The sequence below is a fragment of a genome, unplaced genomic scaffold, assembly GCF_019419815.1.
Source record: "Pyrus x bretschneideri cultivar Hongxiangsu unplaced genomic scaffold, Pyrus_bretschneideri_v1 Contig30, whole genome shotgun sequence".
Taxonomy (NCBI): domain Eukaryota; kingdom Viridiplantae; phylum Streptophyta; class Magnoliopsida; order Rosales; family Rosaceae; genus Pyrus; species Pyrus x bretschneideri.
Window position 1 is genome coordinate 2,621,520 of NW_025999613.1, and position 26,913 is coordinate 2,648,432.

At 43.7% G+C, this 26,913-nt stretch overlaps 1 pseudogene; it reads left to right on the forward strand.

Moving 5' to 3' along the window:
• Positions 1–11,097: 11,097 nt before the first annotated feature.
• Positions 11,098–26,913, forward strand: part of LOC103964562 — a 37,375-nt pseudogene continuing 21,559 nt past the window's right edge.

Below are 26,913 nucleotides of genomic sequence, written 5' to 3' on the forward strand. Positions count from 1 at the left end.
TTTTAGTTTATCAATTTCATTTGTAAGCTAGAATCAGTTTTCTGTTTCAATCATTTTAAGCACATATTTTCAAGCTTAGCTACCTTGTTTATGTTTGCTTTATGTTGAGAATGATAAGAATGACTGCCATATCTTTTTTCATTCATTAGCAACATGTGGTTAGGTTCAGAACTAATCATGTAAATTGATTCCATGAAGTTCTAGGATAAATGCCATGTTCTAGGGTTCATGTGATGTTCATACGTCTATTTGTTCTTAATGAGTTTCTAGGTGCTAAATCTGAGTATATGCCATGCTAGGCTGCACCTACAAATATAAGTTTTACGTATATGTCATGCATCTAACATGCAAAGTAAGAGAGGATTCATACAATTTAGTTATATGCCATGCTAGATATGTGAACATCTTAGTTGAGCATTTGAAAGGGATAAGTTAAAAGATCATATCACTAATTCATGAATGTTTAGGGAAGGCCTCTATTCATTTGAAATCAGATTTATATCCTAAAAACGTTTCTAACCTATTCCCTGTCTTAGGTTTGTTTTTAGATAGTTCTAATATTTCCCTTTTCTTTCTGTTTTTATTTCTTTTCCAAAATTACTCAAACCCCCCATTTTAAATCATGGGAGTCTTTAACTAATACTAATTTGTAAGAGTCAAAGGTTTTATTAAGTTGTTTCTCAGTCCCTGTGGTTCGAAACCCTTACTTGTACCGCTATACTATCCTTATATTTGCACTCAAAAGGAACTTCAACAACATCATTTGTATCCAACGAAATTTACATGTCTACAGGATCCTCTAGGTTTCCTAGGGTTGTAACAAGGCCTATGATGGATGGGATGCTTAGAGTAAGGTTATGGAAAACTCTAAGGTTGCAAGGGTGATGCTTCCTGGGATTTTTAGGATACTTGCACTCAGAGAGAGTTTTTCTAGCTTGGTGCCAATTCCCCTCTCCTCTCTAATGTTTGAACTTATGTGCTATGATGTTTTGATCCACTCTCTAAGGCTTCTCACCTCTCTTTGTAGGTGAATGATTCATTTCTAGGCTTTCGAGGGCTTTCTAGGGAATCTCTAGTTATGGCTAAGTCCTTCCTCTTCTTTCTCCCAGCGCCACTGTAACTTTCCTTGATGGTATAAGCCAAGCAAGTGCCATGGTCTCATGAAGCCTGCACTGGACTTTATTCCTGAGGCGTTGCTTTCCCGGGTCAGTCTTACACAAGAGTTACTTTTGGTAATGTGTTTCCTGGCTTTCAAGCGTTAATCTACTGGTGAGCTAGGAAGGGAAAGTCAACCTTCTTCTTCATTAAATGTACATCTTGTTGGATCGTCACGTTAACTTAAGGCTTAGGATTTGGTTCCTTCCTAACTAGATTGGTTAGGTTGCTTAGGAAAGAAGGAAACTAGATTTGTTCTCTCTCAAGCTCACCCATGTGGACTTCAAAGGTTATTGGCTCGGATACGTGGGCCCCTAAGTAGCCTAAAGTCTTCCATACTCTTGACTCCGCGTAGGCCCAATAAGCTTCTGTAACCATTCACACCACAATTCACTGGGAAAGCCCTGGACATGTGACTTGGGCTTACCTTAGCATGAATAATATTTTAGCGTGATAAGGCTTGGCATGACGTATATGCATGGATTTACATGAGGATGATGTGATTTATATAGATGTTTGGTTTAATAACCATAGCGTGGCATGATTGTAAATATTTCATTTTCTCGATTTTGCACCTTTGTATGTATTTAGGCTTGGCTTAGGGCCTTTTATGATGATTGGGCTTTGAGACTTGGTTGGGCTTGCATTTGACATTTTTGGCCTCAACATTAACCTCATTAATTATTTGGGATGTGAGAGATCCTTGAATGGGTCAAATATTCAAACACAGGCCCACATAAATTTTAAATGTGGGTTCGCTGATGATTCTTTTCCTCTTTCCTCGTGGCTACAAATGACTTCATGGTGATGTGCGCCCTTATTTCTCCTGTACGTCTAATCACTCAAAAGAACTATAGGTATTCATCTTCTCCCTCATGACAATTGCCTTGATTACTTCTCCCTTCTACGACAAGCAATTAATTCATTTTCCCCTTTCTTTTCCTTCGTAACTTCCTCTTCTCTACAAATTCCACCCTCTGTTCATCTTCACCTTGCATCGTGTCTCTCGTTCATGCTCCTCTGTGTGTTGCACCAAGCTTTTTCCTCAAGTAAGGGAAAATTTCTTCCTCTTCCTTATGGATTTTCTTGTTTTCCTTGCCTTCTTTGTCTATTTTGTTTGTGAATTTGGGCATGTTTCCTGTCTTTTCCTTTTGGCTTCCAAATCTAAGAAATCATAGGATTTCAATCTTCGTAGTCAAGGGTATGAATTTTCCTTCGAAAAATCACACTTAGCTTCTCAGTAATTTTTGGTTTTGCAACTCTGGGTGTTTCCCCTTTGTGATTTTCTTCTTGTTCTTCCCTTGTGCTGTGCAATTGTCACATAGCTTGGCTTGATTTCTTGTCGGTGCATACTCAAGTAGGGTTAATTAGATGTATTGTTTAGCTTGGCGTGATTGCTTGACTGCATGTATCCTATTTTTGCGTGTGTGTTTGCATAGCATGCCTTCCCTGGCTAGATTTCTTATATTTTATGGCTTCTTTGCACGACATGTGTAGGGAAAGACATATGCATTTTGTGTGGTAGCACGTAGGGAAGCTAGTCTTATGTTAAAGCCTTAGTTTTGCATGAGGTGTTTAAACTCTTAGAGATTTTTCTTTCCCTGGGTGCATTTGCTTGTTTACCAAGGGTAGGCTTTTGTTTCCTGCGTTGTCATTCTCTTTTTTTGTATGTATGTATGCCTTGCATCGCGTGATGGGGCAGACTGTAGTGCTTACGACTTTTTCTTTCCACTAGCTTTCCTATTCCTCTTTCTTCTATATCATGAGTTCGATGAGATTCTTGCCCTCGAGGAGCAAGTTGTCCGTGGTGCCCCGATAAAAAGTTTTATGTGTGTCAACTTCCTACAGATTTTCCTCTGGAAACGCATTAGAGGTTTAAAGATTAGCTCTTAACCTTGCAGTGCTTCCAATAACCGTTTTGTTATTGACCATTCCTCCTATATGCCTGAAAAACTCTCATTAGTTTATAGTTAGTTTAGCAAGATACCAGAAAGAAGCAGGATTTTTTGGAGTTTTGTTTACACGCCGTCTGAGAGTCTCCTCCCTTCCACTATGTTTCCAACTGGACTCCAATGGTCAGTATTTCTAAGGCCTTTTCGACATATCGGATGAAGTGTTTCACTGCCATTGCCAAGTTTCACAGCGATAAGCAACCAAGGCTGCCCTTCCGTCTTTCTAGCCATCCAAGGTTAGTGTTGGATAATGTAGTCACGGTTCGTGCCCCCTTTAGCTAAAGAGAGTAATGCCTTCGACGACTCTTCCAAGAGCATTAAGAACAGTAAGACTAGCGGCGAGGGAAAGGCTGATGCATAGGAGAAGAGGGCAGCTTCAGGTATACTTCCTTGCTCGTCGCAGTTTTCTTCTTTTCCTTAAATGCGACGCTCTACTTGCCTTCCTAACCCTTGGACAGCCTTGAGCAGGTGGCCAGGTGAAGCACTTCAAGCCAAAGGTGGTGATGGATGGTCCTCCAGTTATTGTCGAGTATGATGTTCCCACCACTTCCAAGAAGTCAAAAGGTAAGAGCGCCCCAGTAAGATCGAAGACGAGTAAAGGATTCTTTGACGTTGCTTTGTTTTCTTTTATTCATTCTTCAGTACTTTTGATGTCGTACTAATCGTGTCTCTTTGTTATGGCTGCAGTGTCTGACCAAGGAGTTACTCCTGTCGGTCCTGCTAGTAGATCCCAGAGTTCTCGGGCCTCTGCGTATTCCGACACTCCTAGGCCAGCAAAGTTCCTAGACATCATAGGCTCGAGTGATGAGGAATGGAACGTTGATGATGCCACTGTTAGCAAGGTGGCGAGCAAGAGCTTGGATGCTGAAGAGAGTAGCCATTCAAGCACTAACTCTAACTTGGGAAATGAGGAACATCCTCAAACTTCCCTGTGAAAGATGCAAATAGCAAAGACAGTGATGTAGAATCAAGCGGTAAGAGTGATAGCAAGATGGTTGATGTTGGTGATATAAATAAGTAGGTTACTACAACTTTAAATTTTAGCCGTTCAATTTCGTAGCATTCAAAGCTATGTACCATTTAATCAAGAAATTTCGAAGTGGGTTGAGCAAATTTTACGATTACTATCGAAGTGTGATTGTGTAAGTCAAGTAAGCTAACAGACACAATTGTTAAAATAACAAACTCTATGAATTTATATCCCAATTAAAATTCTTTAAAATGTCATCAAATTGTTTTTGTAAAATAAATCTCATCATTTTAAAGTTTCATTTTTTTTAAATTTCTTGGTACTCCAAAATCAAATCCTCATGGCTATTTCGTTAGTAGAAGAAAAAAAAAAAAGATAATCTGTGTATATGTTTGGCTAAGTAGTTTGGCTCTATGTCCTAACTGAGGAACTAGCCGGTTGGATATGTCCCAACGTTCAAAAACTAGGCCATTAAACAAGATACGGTGGGGATCAACATTCTCCAGAAATGCATGGATGTGAGCTACAAATACAATACGATAAAAAATAGTATTTAACCATGCCTAGACCATCAATTTTTGTGACGACTCCTGCCCACCACCACCATCACACCAGTCCACCAGGACATACATGTTGAAAGCAAATGACCGTTTGAAGGAAGCAACGGAAGAAACTATTAAAAATGGTGTACAGTTACACTAAAAGGAATAAATTAAGAACCATTAAGTCAACAAGTTGTTTCTTTTTGGTCTCAACATTACTAAGTTAATAATTTGCACGCTTTTGATCTGCAAATGAGCAACAGTTTAAAAGTAATATATGAAAAGTTTACTGTCGGGACAGGATAATAATCATTCTATCTTCACTAAAAGTTAGGTCATGATCAGGATCTGTTAACTATTAGTCTACAAATAAGAATAAGATAATACATGCTCTACAATTTTACTACAAAGTTTTATGTTGATGAAATTTAACACACTTGTAACCCATGCCACTGCACCAGATCAGTTTCATGAATTGTAAGTTAAATTATCCTCAACGCCCTAACCATATAGATAAATAAATAAAAATAAAATAAAATAAAATAAAATAAAAAACCTAAGATGAATGTTACGCTTTCTCGTGTCAAACTATGTATGAGGCATTAAAATTTGAACCATACCTAATGTTGGGGACCAATTTGAGCCATACCTAATGTTGGGGATATTTTGGTCGACACTTCAAAAGAATTATCTTGTCTTAGGAAGTATCTCAATTGGATGAATGGCTCAAAGATTGCATGATTAAGGTAAATTATTATGGCTTTGCCTTAGCAAGGCGTGGTGTAGAAGCTAAAAGCTTATCAATTTAGCATTGGAGATTGTTAGAACCAATCAAATGTCAAGTATATAATATACAACAATTGCCCAGTTTATTTCGAATAGATATTTCACAAGGATACAATATATATATCTCACAATATAAACAACTAATAAAACTGAATTAATAATCCACAAAACACTGACTTGGTTAGGAAGATAGAGGCTTGCAGTAGCAATCTCCTAAGACAGAAATATGCCTCTACAGCAGTGCAGTAGTTCAAATGGACATCTATCTTGCAAGATACAACTATCTAATCCAAGTTCTTGCACATGAACTTGGATTCTTGGCGAATTGATTGAGCGTTTCTCTGTGAAATATGGAGAAAGGAAAATGAAAAATGATTGTTGAGTTTCTGATTTTATTGCCATATATATATAATGGCATAACTTGAACAAATATAACCGTTCATGCTTATCAGTTTTTAAAACCGAATGTAACTGTTCAATTAATTTTTAAAAACCGAACGTAACTGTTCAATCAGTTTTATCCTTTCGGAAAAAATTGAATCCAAAAAAGAAAATTCAAATGGACATCTATCTTGCAAGATACAACTATCTAATCCAAGTTCTTGCACATGAACTTGGATTCTTGGCGAATTGATTGAGCGTTTCTCTGTGAAATATGGAGAAAGGAAAATGAAAAATGATTGTTGAGTTTCTGATTTTATTGCCATATATATATAATGGCATAACTTGAACAAATATAACCGTTCATGCTTATCAGTTTTTAAAACCGAATGTAACTGTTCAATTAATTTTTAAAAACCGAACGTAACTGTTCAATCAGTTTTATCCTTTCGGAAAAAATTGAATCCAAAAAAGAAAAAATGTAACTGGTGTTTTTCGTCCATCCGAGCCCAAGAGGCCCAAGGCCCATCTTTGACATTTAATATATACACCCAAACCCTCCAAGTCTAAGGCCCAAGGTCCATGGCTTTAGCCTAATTCATTTTAAATTATAAGTGAGTTCACTCACTTATAAAGGTGAAGAAAAACAAAGGTTTGGGCGATGTGGGACTTGGAGTCCCACATAAAACACAAGTTCCAACAGAGATAACTTGTTCATGGTTGCATGGTTTTGAAGGATGAATAATCTGGGTTTCTTAACAATCTAAGGATGTTAATGATGGCTAATGAATCTAAGGGAAACCTAAAGAAATCCCTAAAATTCCAAGTAAGAATTTCCCTCAAGATTCAAGGCTTCCTGCGCTTAGAGAAGTTTTCCTGATTGGTGCAATTTGCCTTGAATCCTCTCTCTCTCTCTCTCCATGTAGTCCGCCCTCCTCTGCATTGAATTGGTTTTTCCTTTTTATAGGCATAGGGCTCCTTTCTAGCCTTTCGTAAGGAATCCTTTGATTTCCTCGTTTCTTTCTATTCTCGCTAAGTCTTGTTTCTTATTTCTTGGGTGCAGCTATGCCTTCCCTTTTTCGTGTAATATTGAAGAACGCCGGCTAGTTTTGAGCATTTAGAAACATGTTATTATTAGATGATGTGTACCTATATATATATATATATATATATATATATATTTAATTGGCCTCAAGTTTTCAATAAATATTTGACCCCAAAATTAGAAATCGATTAAATGGCTTGAATCGATGAACATATGTTTCTAAATAAAAATCCAAATATTTATCAAATTAGCCTATTAGCAAACTAATGCGTACTTACATATATACATATATATGTATACAAGAATATTAATTAACCTACAACCATGAATGATTCTTGTAATAGATTGACCGTCAAATAATTGGGAGACATCGCATATATTCATAAATAATATTGCCGTTAATATAAAAATACATTTTAAATGTACTTATAACGGTATTTAATAGTTAGAAAAAAGAAAATTATGACAAATTTTTTTTTAATTTTCAAGTTGTTAAAAAAATAGGTAGACGGGTAAAAAAAAAAAAAAAACAGTAAACGGGTACATGGTTATGGGTAAATGAGTATGGGGTTATGGGTATAGTTAAAACGGTTATGGGTATGAGTATACTCATTTATGTGGGTAAAAGCTTAAACGGTTATGGTTAAACAACCGCAGTTACCCGCTCGCCATAACCGTTGCCCATCCCTACTTGTGAAGAGTGGATTGCGCGCTCTACCTAGAGCATCTTCTTCCATGGTCAATTTCCACAGACCTTACTTTTGGCAACGAACCTCCTTGTTTTCTTTCCTCGTTTTCTTGTGTAAGCCTGGAAGGAAAAGTTCATTTCTCTCTTCATTATGGAACGTGTTGCACTACGCTTGCACGTGATTTTGTAGGCAATGTAGCTTTGGGTTGTGGTTTCTTCCTAAGTATCCTAATTAGTTTGCAAAGGGAAAGGGTTGATTTTGTTCTCTCTTAGAATTACCCACGTGAAACCAAAAACTATGTGCTTGAACTTTTGGTGCTCTGAAGCAGCCCAAAGTCTTTCGTAATTTTAGTTTCATGTAGGCCCAATAAACTTCTGTAACAATCCACACCATGATCCACTTTCCAAACTCCGATAAGTGCTTGGGCCCACTTTAGCATGCAACGTGGTTAGCGTGATATGTCCACAATGACAACTGAACATAGCTTGACATGATAAATATGCTTGGATTTGCATGGGATTGGCCTAATTATACAAATGTTCAATGTATGTTTATTTTATTGGCACGGTGTGATCGTAAATTCACCTGCCTCTCGATTTCCCACCTTTGCATGTATTTAAGCTTGACTTGTGGTATTCTTACGACAATTGGACTTGAAGATATAATTTGGCTTGTATGTGGGATTTTTAGCGTCCAACAACTAATTAAAATTTAAATTGAATATCGAACAAATGAGCCATCGATCAGAATTTATAGTCTAGTAACATTGGTATTGGTGCCAAATTAATGTGGGAAGACAATATTCTCAATAACATTCAACTCGGCAATATTGTTCTTCGTGTTCCCAAATTAGAGTCTGCACAACGTCCATCTATCTTGGCATAATCATTGGGCATATATGTTCCATAGAGTACATATTTTCTTTTATTTAACAATACTACGTACCTTAAAAAAGTATTGTCGACTTTCAACTAAGTTATAAAATGTAAATTAATAACGTTATGTGAAGAAACTATGACGGTAACACTTAGTAGGTATCTTTCACTTCAAAAACCAAAATAACTTAAAAAACCTAAAGGCTAGATGGAGAACTTTAGACACATCCTAGCCACTATTGATTAGTAGGTGTCATTCTCACTGCTGAGTTGTCCATGCAGATTAAGCCAAAAATATGTAGACCCAAATACATACCTAACAATTCCAAAGGGCCATCTTCAACCAAAAGGGTCCAGAGGGTCAGAGGGTTGAAAAATAGTCCTAAAACCGCTTCCAACCGAGAGCCAGGCCAAAGGGCTCGTGGGCCCTACTGGACAAAAAAGGGCCAACCGAGTGGCCCAAATGAGCTAGCTAGCTGGCCCCGGGTCGGGCTGGAATTCAAATGCAACGGTCAGCTAGTCATTATTTTTGAATTTTTTTTTTATCGTAATCCTTTTTTTTTTGTTTTTTTTTTTTTCAAACAAAAATTGTTTAAAAAAATTTTAAAAACTCTTTTATTTTTCCTATAGCTTCCTAAACCATTAAACATTACATAACATTAAGTAACATAAAACAACATTAAACAATATTAAACAATATTAAACAATATTAACAAACATTAAATAACATTTAACAACATTTTTAAAAACATTTAACAACGTAAAACTGAAAGGCCTAATCCATGCTATTTTTGGCCCAAATATGTGCAACAAGATCCTGTTATAGGTACTTATTTATGCCATGGGAACGTATCATTCTATAGTGCCTAACGTACTCATTTATAGAGATACTACTAGTTCTTGGATTAAAAGGCAAATTAAGCCCATCATATATTTTTGCACGAGCCCTTCTTGACCTATTTGGATCGTCTTGGTTGTTATAAGACTCTCCATCAATATACCCATCTCGCTCATCCTCCACAATCATATTGTGTAATAAAATGCAAGACATCATAATGGAGTCCAAATTTTCTCGACTCCACCCTCTTCCCGGTTCGCTGATGATCTTCCACTGTGTTTGTAGAATACCGAAAACACTCTCAACATCCTTCCGGTATGCCTCTTGGTGTAAGGTAAACAACTTTTTGGCATCATTCGCAGGGTTTGGAATTGCTTGGATAGGTGTCACCCACTTTGGGTAGATGCCATTTGCCAAGTAATACCCCATATTGTACTAACGACCGTTGATGTAGTAGTCAAGTTGAGGTGCTTGACCTTCCGTCAGGGTATTGAAGAGGGCTGAACGCCCAAGAACTGTAATGTCATTTTGGGATCCAAGGACTCCAAAAAAACCATGCCAGATCCACGTGTTATACAAGGCAATCGCCTCTAACACAACAGTTGGCTTTCTCGACCTTCCGCAGAAGCTTCCTTGCCATCCAGTGGGACAGTTCTTCCAATCCCAATGCATGCAGTCTAATGACCCTATCATGCCTGCAAAACCCACGGTTTTCAACTTTGCGAAGGAGCTGACCCATATCTTCTTGATTTGGCTTGCGGAGGTACTCGTCTTTGTAAAGCTGAACAATTGTGTCACAGAATTCAGCAAGAATATCAAGGGATGTAGACTCAAACATACCATGGGTTTCATCCATCGAATCAGCTGGGGAGCCATAGGCTATTATTTGGAGTGCAACAGTAACCTTCTGTTGAGGTGAGAAACCAGGGTGGCCTGCTTTGTCCTGCTTCTGTCAAAAGTATAGATTGACCTGCTGGACATCATGAAGTAAACGCTCGAAGACATGATGCCTCATCCGGAAGCAACGTCTGAAAATCCTCTTCTATGTACACCGAGTTGGGGTTGAAGTAATTGTTCATCAGATTGGCATGCATCATCACTCTATTTCATGGTTTGTAAGAGTGACCAGCAACAGAGCCACCCCATTGAGGTTGTTCTTGAGCTAGTTGACACACCATGGCCGCAGCCATGGTTGCTGCTCTATTTTGTGCGTTGCACCATGCTTCATCTTCTTCGTCAGACTCCTCATCTTCTCGTCTCATCTGCGCCTATGGTTCTTCCAATTTGGAATCCGATGAGGACCCCCAGTTGGAATCCGAAAAGGATCCAAAGTTGGAATTCATTGCAAACCTGAATTGAAATAGATTGAATTCAAAGGTGTGTGAATTATAACCCAATATCCACCCTATTTATAGCAAAAAATAATAATAAATTATGTTTGGCCCTCGGTTGGAGACGGTTTTTTGTGACAAGCTAAAACAAGCCCTATGGCCCTTTGGCCCTCAGTTGGAGATGGTAAGAAATATGGCATTGCACTGTTTATTAAAATATTAATTTCTTGGAGTGCCAAAGGGTTAAAACAAGCCCTCTTATCAGTCTTCGGTTGGAGATGGCCTTAGCATAAGCAACTGATCAAGGCAAGTCTAAAATTATGACCGTTGGAAAAAGGACAAACAAAATTGTATGTGTTGCCATTCTGCATAGATACATACACATATACATATAGATGTACATGTATGTATATGGTACTTACAGTTCTTCCATAACTTCTACCTGTTGCAGTTGCATGATCTAATAACTCAGATAGCAATCTATCCACCACATTCTCTCTCTCTCTCTCTCTCAATATTTTTGATTTAATTCAATGGCTTCGTATTGTCTTGTGTTATCATTCATTTGTTTCTACTTGGTGTGCAACATACTCACTTTGTTAATGTTGTTTCATGCAGTGCCAGTTGTGACGGCAGCCAGAAGCTATCTGTTGACTACAAAAATTACAAAACCTACGTGGCGCGCAGGCCGAGTAACTAATGAGCTAACTACGTCCTTCGGTTGAATGCGGGGCGTGCCAACTCGTCGGCCGAGCTCGGCCGAGGAGTAAAATGTGATGTCGCGTTGGGTGCGCTATCGACTTCTGTATCTTGCGATTACGACCGAGGAAGGAACGCTCTCGGTCTCTGGGTTCTATAGCCTGAAGACAAGGCTACTAATTCTACGGAGTTCACAGGTCGTCGGACCCTGATTCGGTCACTGTGATTATATTCGTAAGAGTATAAGCACGCCAAATCGAGACCAAACTATATGGGCACAGGTACTCGAATGTGATGTATGTCTTGATGGTGAACGTAGTTCGGCCGTCGGAATGCCGAACCCTGAAACTTACTTGCGAGTATCCAATCATAAACTCACTCGACGTCCAATACGCCGAGCAATGCAACTCGTAACACCCAACTATGCCGAAAAGGCTTAGTTAGATGACCTCCACCAACAAAGGTTCGAAAACCCTTCTCGGCCGAGACTTAGATAGATAATCGGTCGACCTCGACGCAGTGCTTGATGCGAACTAAGTAAGCACACAAATTAAAACCCTCTTGTGACAATTGTAGTATATAAATAAGTAGGGATCGTTCTTAACCGGGGATTAGGAGGGATTGCAAAATCACTTGGAAACTGACTCAAAAACGTAAAATAAAGTTTGAAACACTAAACTAGACTCAAAGAATGCAAAACTAAACAATAAAAACACTCAAACAAATCAAAAGACTCAAAACAGCCCCAAAACACTCAAAACTGCCTTAAAATCACTTTCTGGGCAGTTTGGAGCACTTTGGTAACTTTGGACGAAATTGGGTAATAGAATGAATCAAAATGCTTAAAAACACAAACTAAGATACTTTCTAACTAAATTGGACACTAAAGTAAAGGGGGATTGAATTTTTGACGAAAATAAATTAAATGCACAGATTGCAATTTGCAGATTTGTTGTTGTAACTTAAAAGCATAAGGAAATGAAGTAAACACAAATAAATGAATCAACAACTAATAAAATGAGATAGTATCAATGGAGATGAAGCTAGGGATTCGATTTCACCATTGCTAAACCAAGTCCATGTTTGTTAAGTCAAAACGTATTCAATTCTCCAATCTGCAACTAGGGTTCGTTTTACTTATTTATGATCATCCATTTGATGTGTGGTTGTGATCAAGTACTCCTAATATGCAACCTAGTTGTGATGTTCAACTTAGATTAGCAAGTAAGAATCCATTAAGAACAAGAAAACTTCAAAGAATCAAAGAAATCACATGGCAGGATGTATGCATAGCAGTTTCTTCATTCATTCACATGTCTACCAAGATTAAGCATGATGTGTACTATAACCTTGATCAAATAATTCATAAGCAGCCCTAATGGTGATCAAACATTAAGATTAACAAACAAATTAAACTATAAAATCAGTGAATGAAACAAGAACACAGATTGGTGAATCAAATACTTTAACTTAATAACATGGAATAGTTTTGCAAGGCTACATCGAAACCACCCCTAGCCAAAGGGGGATTTAGTTCTTTATAACATTGAAATCAAAGAAACACCTAAACATTCCAACAACTCAAACATGAATTGTATGAACGTTTAAACACTCTCTTCTTCCATTCCTCAAACATACAAAACAAAGAGAATTGAATTTAAACATTGAAATCAAAGAAACACCTAAACATTCCAACAACTCAAACGTGAATTGTATGAACGTTTAGGCCCTCTTCTCTTCCTCTTCGTTGTAGCATAAGGTCTAAGGACATGTTTTGATGGTGTGAATGGTTTGGGGAGTGGTGGAGGAATGGAAGAATGGTGTTTGGATTGTAAGGGAGAGTCACGGCCAAAGGTGTTGTGGTTTGATGTCTACATTCTGAAAATGGAAGAGTTTGTGACTGAAATGTGTATGAAATGAGAGTTGATGAGAATGAATGCAATGGATGCTTATTTATAGGTAAAATGGGGGGGGAACATGACAGCTAGGAACTTGGTGGAAATCTGAAATGGTGATGGGAGATGCATGTGGCTGATTTATGCATGTGATTAAAGTGGAATGACAGCTAGGTTATGATGATGAATGCATGTGCAAAGTTGGTTGAATGATTATGAAGCATGTGGGTGGAAATGCATGTGGAATGGCTGATTGTTTGTTGGGAAAGCATGTGAATTAAAGCTAGGGTGAATGATGATGATGGGAGAGCATGTGGGTGCAGCTATGGTGGGAATTTTGGGCAGAAAATATCCTAAGGCTTTATTACTTAGTTTAGGAAAGGATGTAACTCATTTGATTAGGAATCCTCTTCAATTTCGTCCATTCCTTTTGCTCCAAACGTAAACTATCCATTCCAAGCCCAATTTTGCTCCAAAATGCACCTTTTTGCTTCCTTAGCCATATGAACCTAGAAACACACGAAAATGGCATAAAGGACTAAAATAACTAAAGAAACACAACGTAAATGCACGAGAACAAGCCAATTAAATCGCATAAATATGCTCCTATCAGTGCTGTTTATCCAAACTGAAGGTGTTTCTCGGTCGGCTGATTCTGCGGCAGCAGTGCTGTTTATCCAAACTGAAGGTGCTCACCGGTTGCTTCCACAGTGCTGTTTATCCAAACTGAAGGTGTGTCGGCAGGAAGAGAAAAGGAAAAATCTCAAGGTGTTTGAGAGGTTTTGCGCAGGGCAATTGTATGCTGATCGTGAAGGGTCCTTTCTATTGCGTAATTTCTTGTATTTATAGCACCTCGCTCCTTGAATCCCATTCTGATTTGGATTGGGAGTCCTTGTCCCATCTCACCTTTAACTCGAACAATCCTAGTCCTACTGGGATTCTGAATTCTCCTCCTTTTGAGGCTTTATCCCTTGCCGGTCGAGAATCCTGGTCGCACCAGGATTTCCTCGACCTTTCCTCATTTATCTGGACTACTTAAGATAGGATCTGGCCGACCCTGCCAGCTGGTTCGAGTTTCATTATTTGGCCCATAGCATGTGTTATTACCTTGGGCCGAGCACATCTTGTTGCTCGGCCCAATCATAATATTTTGGGCCCAAACATTGCCCCCTCGCTTCTGAGGTCGCCGACTGTCACTCTTGGTCGGCTCTCGGCCTTGAAGAAGCGAAAACATTTATTGCTTTTCTGGACCTTACTTCATTAATGACCATTATTCCTGCATATTTATGAGGCATGATTGCACCTTCCTCGTTGCCCCCAACGCGTGGCCACGCGTCAATTCTCCGCCGTTCTTAAAAGCTTCAATCATGGGCCTCGAAACCGTGCACTAACTGAACCGTCTTATCCTCATTAATACATTGAACCTGTCGCCGCACGCCATCGTGCGTCCTGGATTTTCGAACCCTCGATCCCATTTTCGCAGGTTCCCAAAATATCCGAAATGATTGCAAGCTTTCCCGGTTAAATTTCCCCCCACTTTTGAATGAACACTTTTCGAATTCCAATGCCTTTCGAAATTCAGGCGTTTGATCTTCTATCTGAAAAGCCTATAAATACCCACACTTTACTCTATTTGTATCTTACGCTTTCAAAAAATCCCAGACTCTCAAATTTTAATCATTCTTGCTTGTTCAGACCAAACCCTCTAGTTTTCCTTCCTGCAATCTTTCCAGTTTTTCCAGATTATTCTAATGGCTTCCTTCATCGCGAAACTTTCCGAGGAGATCAACAAATGCAAAGACTTCATTGATCGTAGCACCGTCAAGATGCTGCGATTTGAAGAGGACATGGCCACCACCCACCAGATTCTGGGTCCCCTCTTCAGAGACGCAGTGCCATCGTCCGTTACTGACCTGCTCAAGGAGCAGTGTTTAATACCCCTGCTGCAGGGGTTCGACTGGTCCAAGTGGACTCTGGCGCGGCCTCAGGGAGCCTGGCCCTCGACCACCACGGCTTGGGCTGCCTGGGTCGACCGGATGAGCACATTCTTCTCCAAGGAGTGGAAGGCTCTTGGCATCTATGATGCCATTATGCTGTCAACCATGGAGATTGCCATGGATAAGGAGCTGCTCCTGGCGGCCATGAGTCTATGGTGTTCGGCCACCAACACCATGGTCTTGCCTTTCGGCCCCCTCGGCCCCACAATCCTCGACGTCTCGGCCATCCTTGGGACTTCCCCGACCGGCCTTCCCATTGACGCCGCCCTTTCTGGATACCCTTCTCCTCTCGACCTGAAGGCGCTATTCGACGAAAGGGCCGTCGAAACACTGAGCCGGGGCGATCGGGAGCCCTCAAGGGAAGAAGTTCAAAAACTCCACAAGAACTTCTTCAACTACAACACCCTCATCCTGCATTTCGCCGGTCGAGGCGAGGAGGGCCTGAGGAAGGGAGAGCACGAGGCCTTCCTCTTCTACTGGTACAACAAATTCGTCTGTTGTACCAGGTCGAACAAGTGCCTGGTGGAGAACATGCCAGTGGCCCAGGCACTGGCCAATGGTCGCTTGCTGGCGCTCAGTCCAGCCATACTCGCCAACCTCTACCGTTGCCTGGCTGAGGCGACCATTGGCAAGATTGACCCGCACCAGAACGGACCCCTCTGGGTGTTCCAACTCTGGTTGCAGGTCTACTTTTCCACCCTTCGACCGGAGGTTCCTGCCTTCGACCGAACGGCCGCCCTCGGCCTTCAACTGGCCTCTCGACCGGCGCCTCCTCACCGAGCCGACGAGGTCTTCAAACACTTCTTCAGCCTCGACGTCCTCTCGGATGACGAGTTCCTGGTGTGCCGGCGCCAGGAGTACCCTTCCTCGCTCAGGCTTCCTACGGCGACGTGGGCCGCGTCCGAGGATGCGGACATTCGTCAGCGATGGGGGTCGTTCGGTGGGAGATCTACCACCCCAATTTTGTCGCCCGGCAGCTCGGCTACCTCCAGGGCAGCCCAGTCCCCCTGCTCGCTTCTCGGTCACTCCTGAGTCGGGGACGTCTTACCGGCTCCTCTGAGAGGGAGTGCAAGGCGTCCGACCAGGAGTTCCAGGAGAAGTGCAGGAAGTTCCGGATCCGGCCGGCGGTTCCTGAATCTTTGGGAACCGACACCTTCGGGGACTGGTGGGAGGAGTACACTGGCGACTTCTTTGGATCCCCGGCCGAAGATCTGGTGAAGAAGATCTTCGGCGACCGTCCTCGGTCGACGTCCTCGGCTCAACCTAAGGAGCCGGCCCAAGGTAGTCTTTCCGCCTCTTTTTTTTTTTTGTTTTATAACTTGAGCCTTGTTACTAATCACCTTGCCCTTCAAGGAGTCGTGTGCCGAGGAGGGTAGAGGTGGTCGCCGCGGTGGCGAAGGCGAAGAAGGTGCCGAAGCCCATCGCCACCGAAAGGGCAGTCCCGGCCAAACGCCCCCACCGAGAGGCCGAGCCGGAGGTTGATGCCCTCGCCCTTCTAAACGCGTCAAGAAATTGGCGAAGAAGGGCGACCGGGAAATTCATGTCGTCCCTAGTGATACTACAGGGACGGCCGTTCCCGCCAGCTCTCCTCCTTTGCCGGATGTCTCGACTCCACCGGCCGTCTCTTCTCTTGAGGCCACGGCCTTCCCCATCGGCGCACCAGCTCCAGCCTCGGAGCCGGTCGTGACGCCTGCCGCGGGGAAGTCGGCAGCACCGGTCGAGGGACCCTCTTCTCCAACAGTCGTTCTGGAGGTATAATCCTACTTCTCCCCTTGTTCCTTTCGGTTTTCGGTCATGATGCAGAAGTTTCTTTTTGTTCAGGATGTCGAGAGCAAGAGCGAAGAGGTCCCCTTGGAACGCCGGCGCCGACCAGTCAACTCTCCTCCCGTTCATCCTCCGGTTGTTGAGGCGACCGCTCTACCGATCCCTCTTGCGGCGGATCGCGGCAAGAGACCCATGGCCGATCCTGAGGCCACGGCCGAGTCGCCGATCCACCCGCAGGACGAAGACCTCCCCATTCCCCCGCAGGAAGTCTCCTCGGCCTATGTAAGTCTTCACTTTTTTATTACTTTTCCATGACATGTTCTTAAAAGACTATTAAATGTCAGGTGCCCGAACGGTCATTTCACCGGTAATTTTATGCGCCGAGGGGTGTTGTTTATATTTCCTGGCCGCCGTCGTGGCCATCAAATGTAGATAACCTCCATCGGCCGCGTGAATTGCGTAGCGGTCTAAGGCACTGGGCTCGGCCATTAAGTTCCCTGGGTTCGAGCAATGACCCAGAGGGCATGGCCGAAGTCTCCTCTCGGCAGGTCTAAAACAATCCCCTTTTTCCTTTATGCACTATATCACGATGTTTTTACTATTCTTCACAAAAATTTCCTCTTATGTGCAGCCATCGTGGGAGTTGGAGCTTGACGCTCTACTCCAGAGCACGACCGGTGAGGCCGGCTCCTCCGCTGCTCCTACCGAACCAGCAGGAACCATGCCCGAGGCCGAAGTCTTCGTGAAGCTGCGCGAAGTCATTTCTCTCACTGCCTCCCAAGCTCTCCGATGCCAGGGTCTTGACTCTGTTGGAGAGTGTCTCAACGACCTCGCCAGTGGTGGTCACCTGAGCCCGGAGGGCATCTCTTTCCTCACCGATCTCCTGGAGCGGACTCGGCACCACTTTCTTATCTTCGAGCGAGCACTGCAAGCCGAGGATGACCTGAAGGTGGCCAAGGTCGCGCAGGAGGCTGGCCGAGTGGAGTTGGAGGCAATCAAAGCAAGGAAAGTGAAGCTGACCGAGTTTGATCGCCAGATCTCTGACCTTGAGCGTCAAATTTCTGACTTTCGACAGCAAAGGTCGGCTGCTGCTTCCGAGCTCGAGAAAGACTTTGAGGCTAACAAGGCTCGGCTGACGGCCTTCGCTGCCGGTGCACGGCGTATCCAGCAGCTGCAATGCAACAAGAAGACACGGCAGGCTGAGATAATTTTGAGCGAAGCGAAGTGGCTGGAGCTGAAAGCTGCCCTCGAGACTTTCCTCCCCTCGACCCCTTAGGAACCCATCATTGTATTTGTATTTGTTCTTGTAATAATCTTTTTGCTATCAATACAATGATCGTTTTGCTATCAATACAATGGTCTTACTCTTGCATTTCCCATGTAATTGGATAGTACTTCTTTAAAAACTTTCCATTAATCAGTAATTTATGAACTGAACCCGTTCGATCTCTGAGATGATATGCCCCCTTGCCGAGGACTTTGTGAACGACGAATGGCCCTTCCCAATTCGGCGACCACTTCCCAAATCTTGGGTCCTTAATCCCAACAGGCAACACATTTGCCAAACCAATTCTCCTTCGCCGAACGTTTTTTGTCTTACCCGCTGGTTATACGCTCGTTCGGCAATTTTCTTTTGCGCTACCAATAAGTTACTCGCGTCGATTCGACTTTCTTCTAAATCTTCTAATTCTTGCCGCATCGCTTGACAATATTCAATACTGAACAAGTCACTCTGCTCGATTACTTGTAACGAACTTATACTCAACTTGACCGGTAACATGGCGTCGTGTCCATAAGTTAACGCGTAAGGGGTGGTTCCAGTGGCCGACCGGGGTGAAGTTCGGTATGCCCATAACGCTTCATTTAACTTCAAGTGCCACAACCCAGGTTTCTCTTTTACCATTTTTTCAAGGATGCCGATCAACACTTATTGCTTGCCTCGGCCTGCCCGTTTGCCTGTGGGTAGTACGACGTAGATTGCTCGAGTCGGATGTTCAAACTTGCTGCATATTCCTTAAACCTATCAGCCGTGAAGATAGTGCCATTATCAGTTATGATCGTTTCTGGCACGCCGAATCTGGTCACAATATTTTCCTCTACGAAATTGCATACCTCCTTGGCCGTTAATTCGGCGTATGATCTTGCCTCGACCCACTTAGTGAAATAGTCAGTTGCTACCATAATCCACGCGTGTTTCGCTGCCCCCGATGATGGCGTGATTTTGCCAATCACGTCCATTGCCCAACCTCTGAACGGCCATGGTTTAGTGACCGAATGTAGCAATTCGGCCGGGGCTCTCTGTACGTGTCCATGAATTTGGCATGGTACGCATCTCCGTGCATATTCGATGCAATCCTTTAATATATTGGGCCAAAAGTAACCGTGTCGTCGGAGCAACCAACGCATCTTTCGTCCAGACTGGTGTGCTCCGCAAATTCCTTCATGTACCTCGGCCATTGCTTGGGTAGCCTCGTCTGGGCCGAGGCACAATAGCAGTAACCCATCCTCGCCCTTGCGATATAATTCATTTTGATATGACACGTAATTCGTGGCGACGACCTTCGTTCTCCGGTCGTGTTTCCCGTTGGGATTATCGAGGTACCGTAACATCGTTTTTCTCCAATCATCTGGTTCTACCTTGACGGCACATATTTCTACGGGGTCTCCTCGTTCTAGTTGGGATGGGAGCGACATTACCCTGGTACGTATTACGTGTGTGCGCTGGAGAGTTTGCCGATTGATCAAGGCCGGGTACGATTGCAGGCCTGTGGCTGCGATTCGGCCGAGCTTACCCCTCATGAGTTATGCTCCAGAGGCGATCTGGGCGAGTTCATCGGCATCGGTATTGTGGACTCGTGAAATGTGTTCAAACGTGATCCGTTCGAATGACTCGGCCAGGTATGTGGCGACCATGTGATAAGGCGCTAAAGTACAACTCATGCAACGAAAAATGCCGTTCAATTGGTTAATCACAAGTTCGGAATCACCGAGGACAAGAACACGAGAGGCCCGTAGATCGTGTAAAACGTGTAGGCCGATAATGAGGGCTTCATATTCGGCCTGATTATTCGTGCAACTGAAATCCAACTTCAGAGAAAAATACCATCGGCAGTGGTTGGGCGACTGAATTGCAATGCCGACACCCGCCGAAGTCGAAATGCTGGAGCCATCGAAATGCATGGTCCAATGGTTATCGCGTATGGTGACAAGACCGATGTCGACATCGCCTCCTTCAAAACCGTATGGGGAGGGATGTTGGGCCAAGAAGTCGGCGAGAGCCTGCCCTTTGACGGCCTTTTGGGGTACGTACTGTAGGCTAAACTTGGATAAGGCGAGCGTCCATTTCCCGATTCGGCCTTTGACGATAGGTCGAGTGAGCATGTACCGAATTACGTCTGTTTGAGCAATGACCTGCGTAACTGATGGGAGCATGTAATGCCGAAGCTTAGATGCGGCGAAAAATAAAGCTAAGCAAAGTTTTTCGACGGGTGAATAATTGAGCTCTGGGGAATTCAGATTTCGGCTAAGATAAAAGACAGCTTGTTCACGTCCTACATTGTTGTCTTGCGCGAGGAGACACCCAATGGATTCGGCGGCTGCCGAAATGTACAATTTAAGGGGTTTGGTGCGACAAGGCGGAACCAGCACGGGTGGGGTTGAAAGGGCCACCTTGATTTACGTGAATGCACTCTGATGTTCTTCGCGCCAAACAAATTTATCGGTATCTTTAAGTTTAAGGAGGGTGGAGAATGCCTTCATTTTGCCTGCCGAATTGGCGATGAAACGGCGGAGGAAGTTGATCTGCCCGAGTAACGACTGCAACTGTTTCTTTGTTGTGGGAGGTGGGGCGCTAATGATGGCGCGGGCTTTATTGGCGTCGACTTCGATGCCGCGATGGTGCACCAAAAACCCTAGGAAATTGCCGGCCGAAACACCGAAAGCACACTTGGCTGGGTTCATCTTGAGATTATTCTTGCGCATGCGAAGGAACGCTTGTCCCAGGTCATCCAGGTGTGTTTGGCGGCGTTTCGACTTTACCACCACATCGTCGATATAAACTTCGACGATGGTCCCAATTAAGTCGTGGAAGATCATATTCATGGCTCGTTGGTATGTGGCGCCGGCATTCTTGAGGCCGAATGGCATGACTACCCATTCGTACGTGTCGAGTGCCCCTGGGCAACGGAAAGCCGTTTTGTGGACGTCGGCTTCGGCGATGAAAATCTGGTTGTATCCCGCATGACCGTCCATAAAAGATAGTAGTTCATGATTAGCTGCGGCATCAATGAGCAAATCTGAGATTGGCATTGTATATTCGTCCTTGGGAGTAGCCAGATTTAGGTTACGGAAATCGATGCAGATGCGGAGGGCACCGTTCTTCTTCTTCAACACGGGGACGATATTGGCCAACCATTCGACGTACCGAGCGGTCCTAATAAATCCGGCCTTAAGAAGCCGAACCAATTCTTCCTTAATGCCGAGTTGTACCTCGGTCGAAAATCGGTGAGGAGGTTGCCGAAAAGGTTTACAGCCATCTTTGATGCGTAACTCATGTTCGACCAAGTTTCGATCGAGGCCTGGCATTTCATGGTAACTCCATGCGAAGCAATCTTTAAATTCCCGGAGTAACTTATGGAGTTCGACCTTCGTGGCCGGTGGGAGTAACGCGCTTATAAACAATATGCGAGGATCATCGGCCGTGCCGACGTTAACTTCTTCTAATGGGTCCTTGACTTGAGGCCGATGGTCCTTGCCTTAATTGCTGGGTCGGAGGTTTTCTGAATGATTTGCTCGGCATCGGGGCAAGTGAGAGCTAGGTCGAGGGCTTCCTGACACGCCTTGGGTAGTCCGTACAAGTCATTGGCGGAGTATTTCTTATGAAATTCTCGCATGTATTCCAAGGACTCACCGAGGAATGGGGGATGTAGGTTGCGCCGTACTTTGATGAACGGTTCGCGCGGTGGTAACGGGGAAAGTTTCCTTTCGGCCTCTTGCGTGAAGTGTTCTAGCCGAGCTCTAGTTTCCCCAGGACGGAGAAGGATTTTGATACGTTTCTCAGCATCCTCAATGGTGGTCTCGAAACCGGCAGCGGCTACTTTCTTCCCTTTGGCTAACTCGGTCATGATAGTCGGGGTTGGCCGTTCACTGACGCTTTCCATGGCCTTCTTTGGTTGCCACTGGTTGGCGGGACTGGCCTGCGCTTCTCGTCGCCGAGCCATACAATCGATCCGTTGACGGCGACGTTTTTGGGATTTAGATAACGCCGTGTATAAACCTGTTGGGGAATTGTAACTGTACCAGCGTTGATCCGATGTCCTGGGCGGTTTGAAAGTTTTGCGATCGGCTGATGAGCTGGAACTGTTGGTATTGCGCGAGTAATAATCCTCATTATAAAAAGGCGCGTCGAAGTCAAGACGCCGCCTGACCGAGGCCTGGTCTCTCGGCCGTACTTGTGGGCCGAGTCGATCAAACACTTGACGTCGCGACCCAAGTTCCTTTGGTGATGTTACTGGCGCGGTAAGGGCCTTGGGTGGTGTTGATGTTTTCCCAGGCTCAACTGGTGTTCTACAATGGTCACATAAAATCTTTGATCCATGAGAATCATCAATATTTGACCGCGTCGTAGGCTCGCAGGCAGGTGGTCCCGATTGTTCCGTGGGTGGTGCATTCGAAAATATATCAAGCTTTAGCCTTGTTCGACCATTCCCTTTACGGATATGCTGCACCGGGACGTATTCGGCCTTCCCTTTGTTTTTTGGAAGATGAGCATCCACCATACCAATTGTTGTTGACGGGAAGGGATTGACGTCGACCGCCATCTGCTTTTCTGGAAATTTCAACTTTCCTTTCTCGATCCAACTTTGGATTATATCCCGGAATACGACACAATTATTGGTTGCATGCTTATTAGAGTTATGATACTTGCAGTATACCTTTCCCTTCAATTCATCGGCCTTGGGGATAATATGTCCTGGCCGAAGCTTGATGATCTTTGCTGCTAATAATTGATCAAAAATTGCATCGGCCTTGGTAATGTCGAAAGTATAGACTTTCGAAGACTTATTCATTTCCTCGACGGCCGAATGGGCTTTGGTGTCTTTGCCATTTACTTGAGCCAGAGCCTTGCAGACGTACGGCTTGTCTATGACTATCTCGGCCGCATCCACGCTAACACACTGATGGTCCCCGCTTTCGGCAGAGGCATAGCTAACCGTCGGGTTCTTATACAACGTACCCCGTGAAGGCGATTTTGATATCTTTTCTTCTCGGAGCAGATAATCATACTGTTCGACGTGTTGAGCAAGTTCGTACATATCGCGAATGTTTGCCCCCAAGAACTTCTTTTTGTACTCCACGTCTAATCCGTTGAGAGCAATCCTGACGAATTCCACTTCGGGGAGTGGTACTCGGCACCAATTCCTGGCCGACTTGAACCTTGTTAAGTACTCCATTGGAGATTCGTCGGATGCTTGAGCCATCCTGGCCAGGGATGATACGGACATCTCCATCCCTGGCCGATAGAATTGTTCATGGAATTTTTCGACCAACTCTTCCCAACTCTGCACAGAATTGGGTGGAAGATTAATGTACCAGGCGAAGGCGGAGCCTGTCAATGAAAAATTGAACAAACGTAGTTTGTAGAAGTCGCTATTGACGTCCCCACACTGCGCTGTGAAACGAGCTACATGTTCTAATGAGGACAAAGACGATTCCCCGGCGAAGAGGCTGAAATCAGGGATCTTAAACCCTCGTGGGTATTCAAACCTTTCTACGTAAGCTGGGTATGGATGAATGAATTTTGGAAACTTCGGCCCTTTCTTCAAGGCCGAATCAATCATTCTCTGGACCTCGGTCATGTTCACGGAAGCGGCTTCTTCTCCCTGGCTCGGTCCCTCGGATCTGTTTCCTGGTCCCCTTCTTTCTAAGGTAACTGGTTGCGGCCGAGCGGACCCTCTCTCGGCTGGTATGGGAACATTCGTCGAGAGCTGCCGAGGTTGGCCAACCGGGCCATCTTCGAAGGCTTTACTAACCAATAACTCGAGCATTCTGGTCTGTGTATCATTGTTACTCCGTATTGCTTCTAGCAAATCATTCATCCTTTGACCAATCGAGTGCTCGACCTGACGATACTGTTCATCAAGTCGTCTCCGAAGAAACGACCTAGTTGGTGGATCAGAGCCTTCTCCACCATCGTCGTCGCAATCTTCCACTATCCCTTCCACGAACACACCTGTCGTTTGATTCGGGATCTCCGCGTTTTGTGGTTGCCTGCCGAGACAAATTTCGTTTTCTCGGCGCGTCACACTTGTAGCCTCGGGCGGCGCGGCAATTATCGGATTTTTTGCTGGGTGCGAATCCTGCCCAAGGCCTTGCACTGGTAAGTCAGCTGTTGACTTCCCCATGGTTGTTTTCTTCTTGGTAGACCGTGTCTCAACGGTCATGAACTCCGAAGGTTTAGCACAAAGGTCCCACTAGGCGTGCCAAAATGTTGACTACAAAAATTACAAAACCTACGTGGCGCGCAGGCCGAGTAACTAATGAGCTAACTACGTCCTTCGGTTGAATGCGGGGCGTGCCAACTCGTCGGCCGAGCTCGGCCGAGGAGTAAAATGTGATGTCGCGTTGGGTGCGCTATCGACTTCTGTATCTTGCGATTGCGACCGAGGAAGGAACGCTCTCGGTCTCTGGGTTCTATAGCCTGAAGACAAGGCTACTAATTCTACGGAGTTCACAGGTCGTCGGACCCTGATTCGGTCACTGTGATTATATTCGTAAGAGTATAAGAACGCCGAATCGAGACCAAACTATATGGGCACAGGTACTCGAATGTGATGTATGTCTTGATGGTGAACGTAGTTCGGCCGTCGGAATGCCGAACCCTGAAACTTACTTGCGAGTATCCAATCATAAACTCACTCGACGTCCAATACGCCGAGCAATGCAACTCGTAACACCCAATTATGCCGAAAAGGCTTAGTTAGATGACCTCCACCAACAAAGGTTCGAAAACCCTTCTCGGCCGAGACTTAGATAGATAATCGGTCGACCTCGACGCAGTGCTGTTTATCCAAACTGAAGGTGTTTCTCGGTCGGCTGATTCTGCGGCAGCAGTGCTGTTTATCCAAACTGAAGGTGCTCACCGGTTGCTTCCATAGTGCTGTTTATCCAAACTGAAGGTGTGTCGGCAGGAAGAGAAAAGGAAAAATCTCAAGGTGTTTGAGAGGTTTTGCGCAGGGCAATTGTATGCTGATCGTGAAGGGTCCTTTCTATTGCGTAATTTCTTGTATTTATAGCACCTCGCTCCTTGAATCCCATTCTGATTTGGATTGGGAGTCCTTGTCCCATCTCACCTTTAACTCGAACAATCCTAGTCCTACTGGGATTCTGAATTCTCCTCCTTTTGAGGCTTTATCCTTTGCCGGTCGAGAATCCTGGTCGCACCAGGATTTCCTCGACCTTTCCTCATTTATCTGGACTACTTAAGATAGGATCTGGCCGACCCTGCCAGCTGGTCCGAGTTTCATTATTTGGCCCATAGCATGTGTTATTACCTTGGGCCGAGCACATCTTGCTGCTCGGCCCAATCATAATATTTTGGGCCCAAACACTATCACGTACTAGTCTGGAATAGTCTCATGACCTCATCACCACCCCCGACCACCTGTAGAAACAATACCAAGCACAACCACAAGTGGGTTGAACCCAGCGGCCACCACCTGATCACGGTTGACGTCAGTGGCTCTGAGGACTTCCAGTCCGTCCAGTCGCCGTCAATGCAGACCCAATGAACAACACGGTCAATGTTGTCATTCTAATCAAGCCCGGACGTTACATGTAATAATAATCGTTAATAACATTAAAATTTAATTTCTTCTTAAACTTAATTATATAACATAAACGCACAGACATTGTAATGCAAATTATCATAAGAATTAAGGGAATTGTTATTGGCAATTCAAAAATCTCATTCTACACTCCAAACTTTCTATATTTGGACAAAAAAATACTAGTGTAGAATGAGATTTTTAGAGTGCCAATAACACTTCCCAAGAATTAATGAGTAGTTAAAATGTAATTAATGTAGATAAGAATGTGTAGAGAAAAAGTGGTGGTGCCGGCGACAAAGCCGTACATCATGTTTCAAGGAGCCGGGAAAGATGGGACGTTGATCGAATGGCATGACTGAGCCAGTGACCCTGGACCCAACGGTCAGCAGCTCAGAACTTATCGAACAGCTTCTGTTATTGTTTTTGCTAACTATTTCTCTGCTAGAAATATTAGCTTCAAGGTACGTAACGACAAAGTGTATACCCACTTAACAACACAAACATGCGCATATATGTACCAGATTATACATTTACGGAGATAATATTAGAAATCACATTTTAATAAAATGATGTATATTAGAGTTATATGCACTAAAGTGTTTGATGACAAACTAAGAGGGTAAAAGATATTATTCAGTTTCATACTTTTTGCATGCATCATTAGTAATGATCTTTGTTTTTTTAATTACAGAATACAGCACCGGCACCGCTGCCGGGGATGCAAGGACGGCAAGCGGTGGCATTTTGGATATCTGGCGACAAGGCATACTTCTCAGGCTGTGGTTTCTGTGGTGCCCAAGATACACTCTGTGATGATGTGGGACGACGTTACTTCAAGGAGTGTTACATTGAAGGTTCCGTAGACTTCATTTTTGGGAATGGTCGGTCCATGTACAAAGTAAGAAGCTATATATATATATAGAGAGAGAGAGAGTGAGAGAGAGAGAGAGAGAGAGATGAATCATTTAACAAGAGAGATCCCTATTTTTCTAAAAAAATAGGGACTTCCTCTTGATCGTTGGATTTGACTTTAATGAAATTGTGTGACTTGTGATTTAATCTCAATCACACACTTACGTAATCAATCCAATCATTCAATTAGCTTAAATTAGTTAGTATTTTAAGTTATTTAATGCATGCGACTTGGTCTAATTGTGCTGTAACCA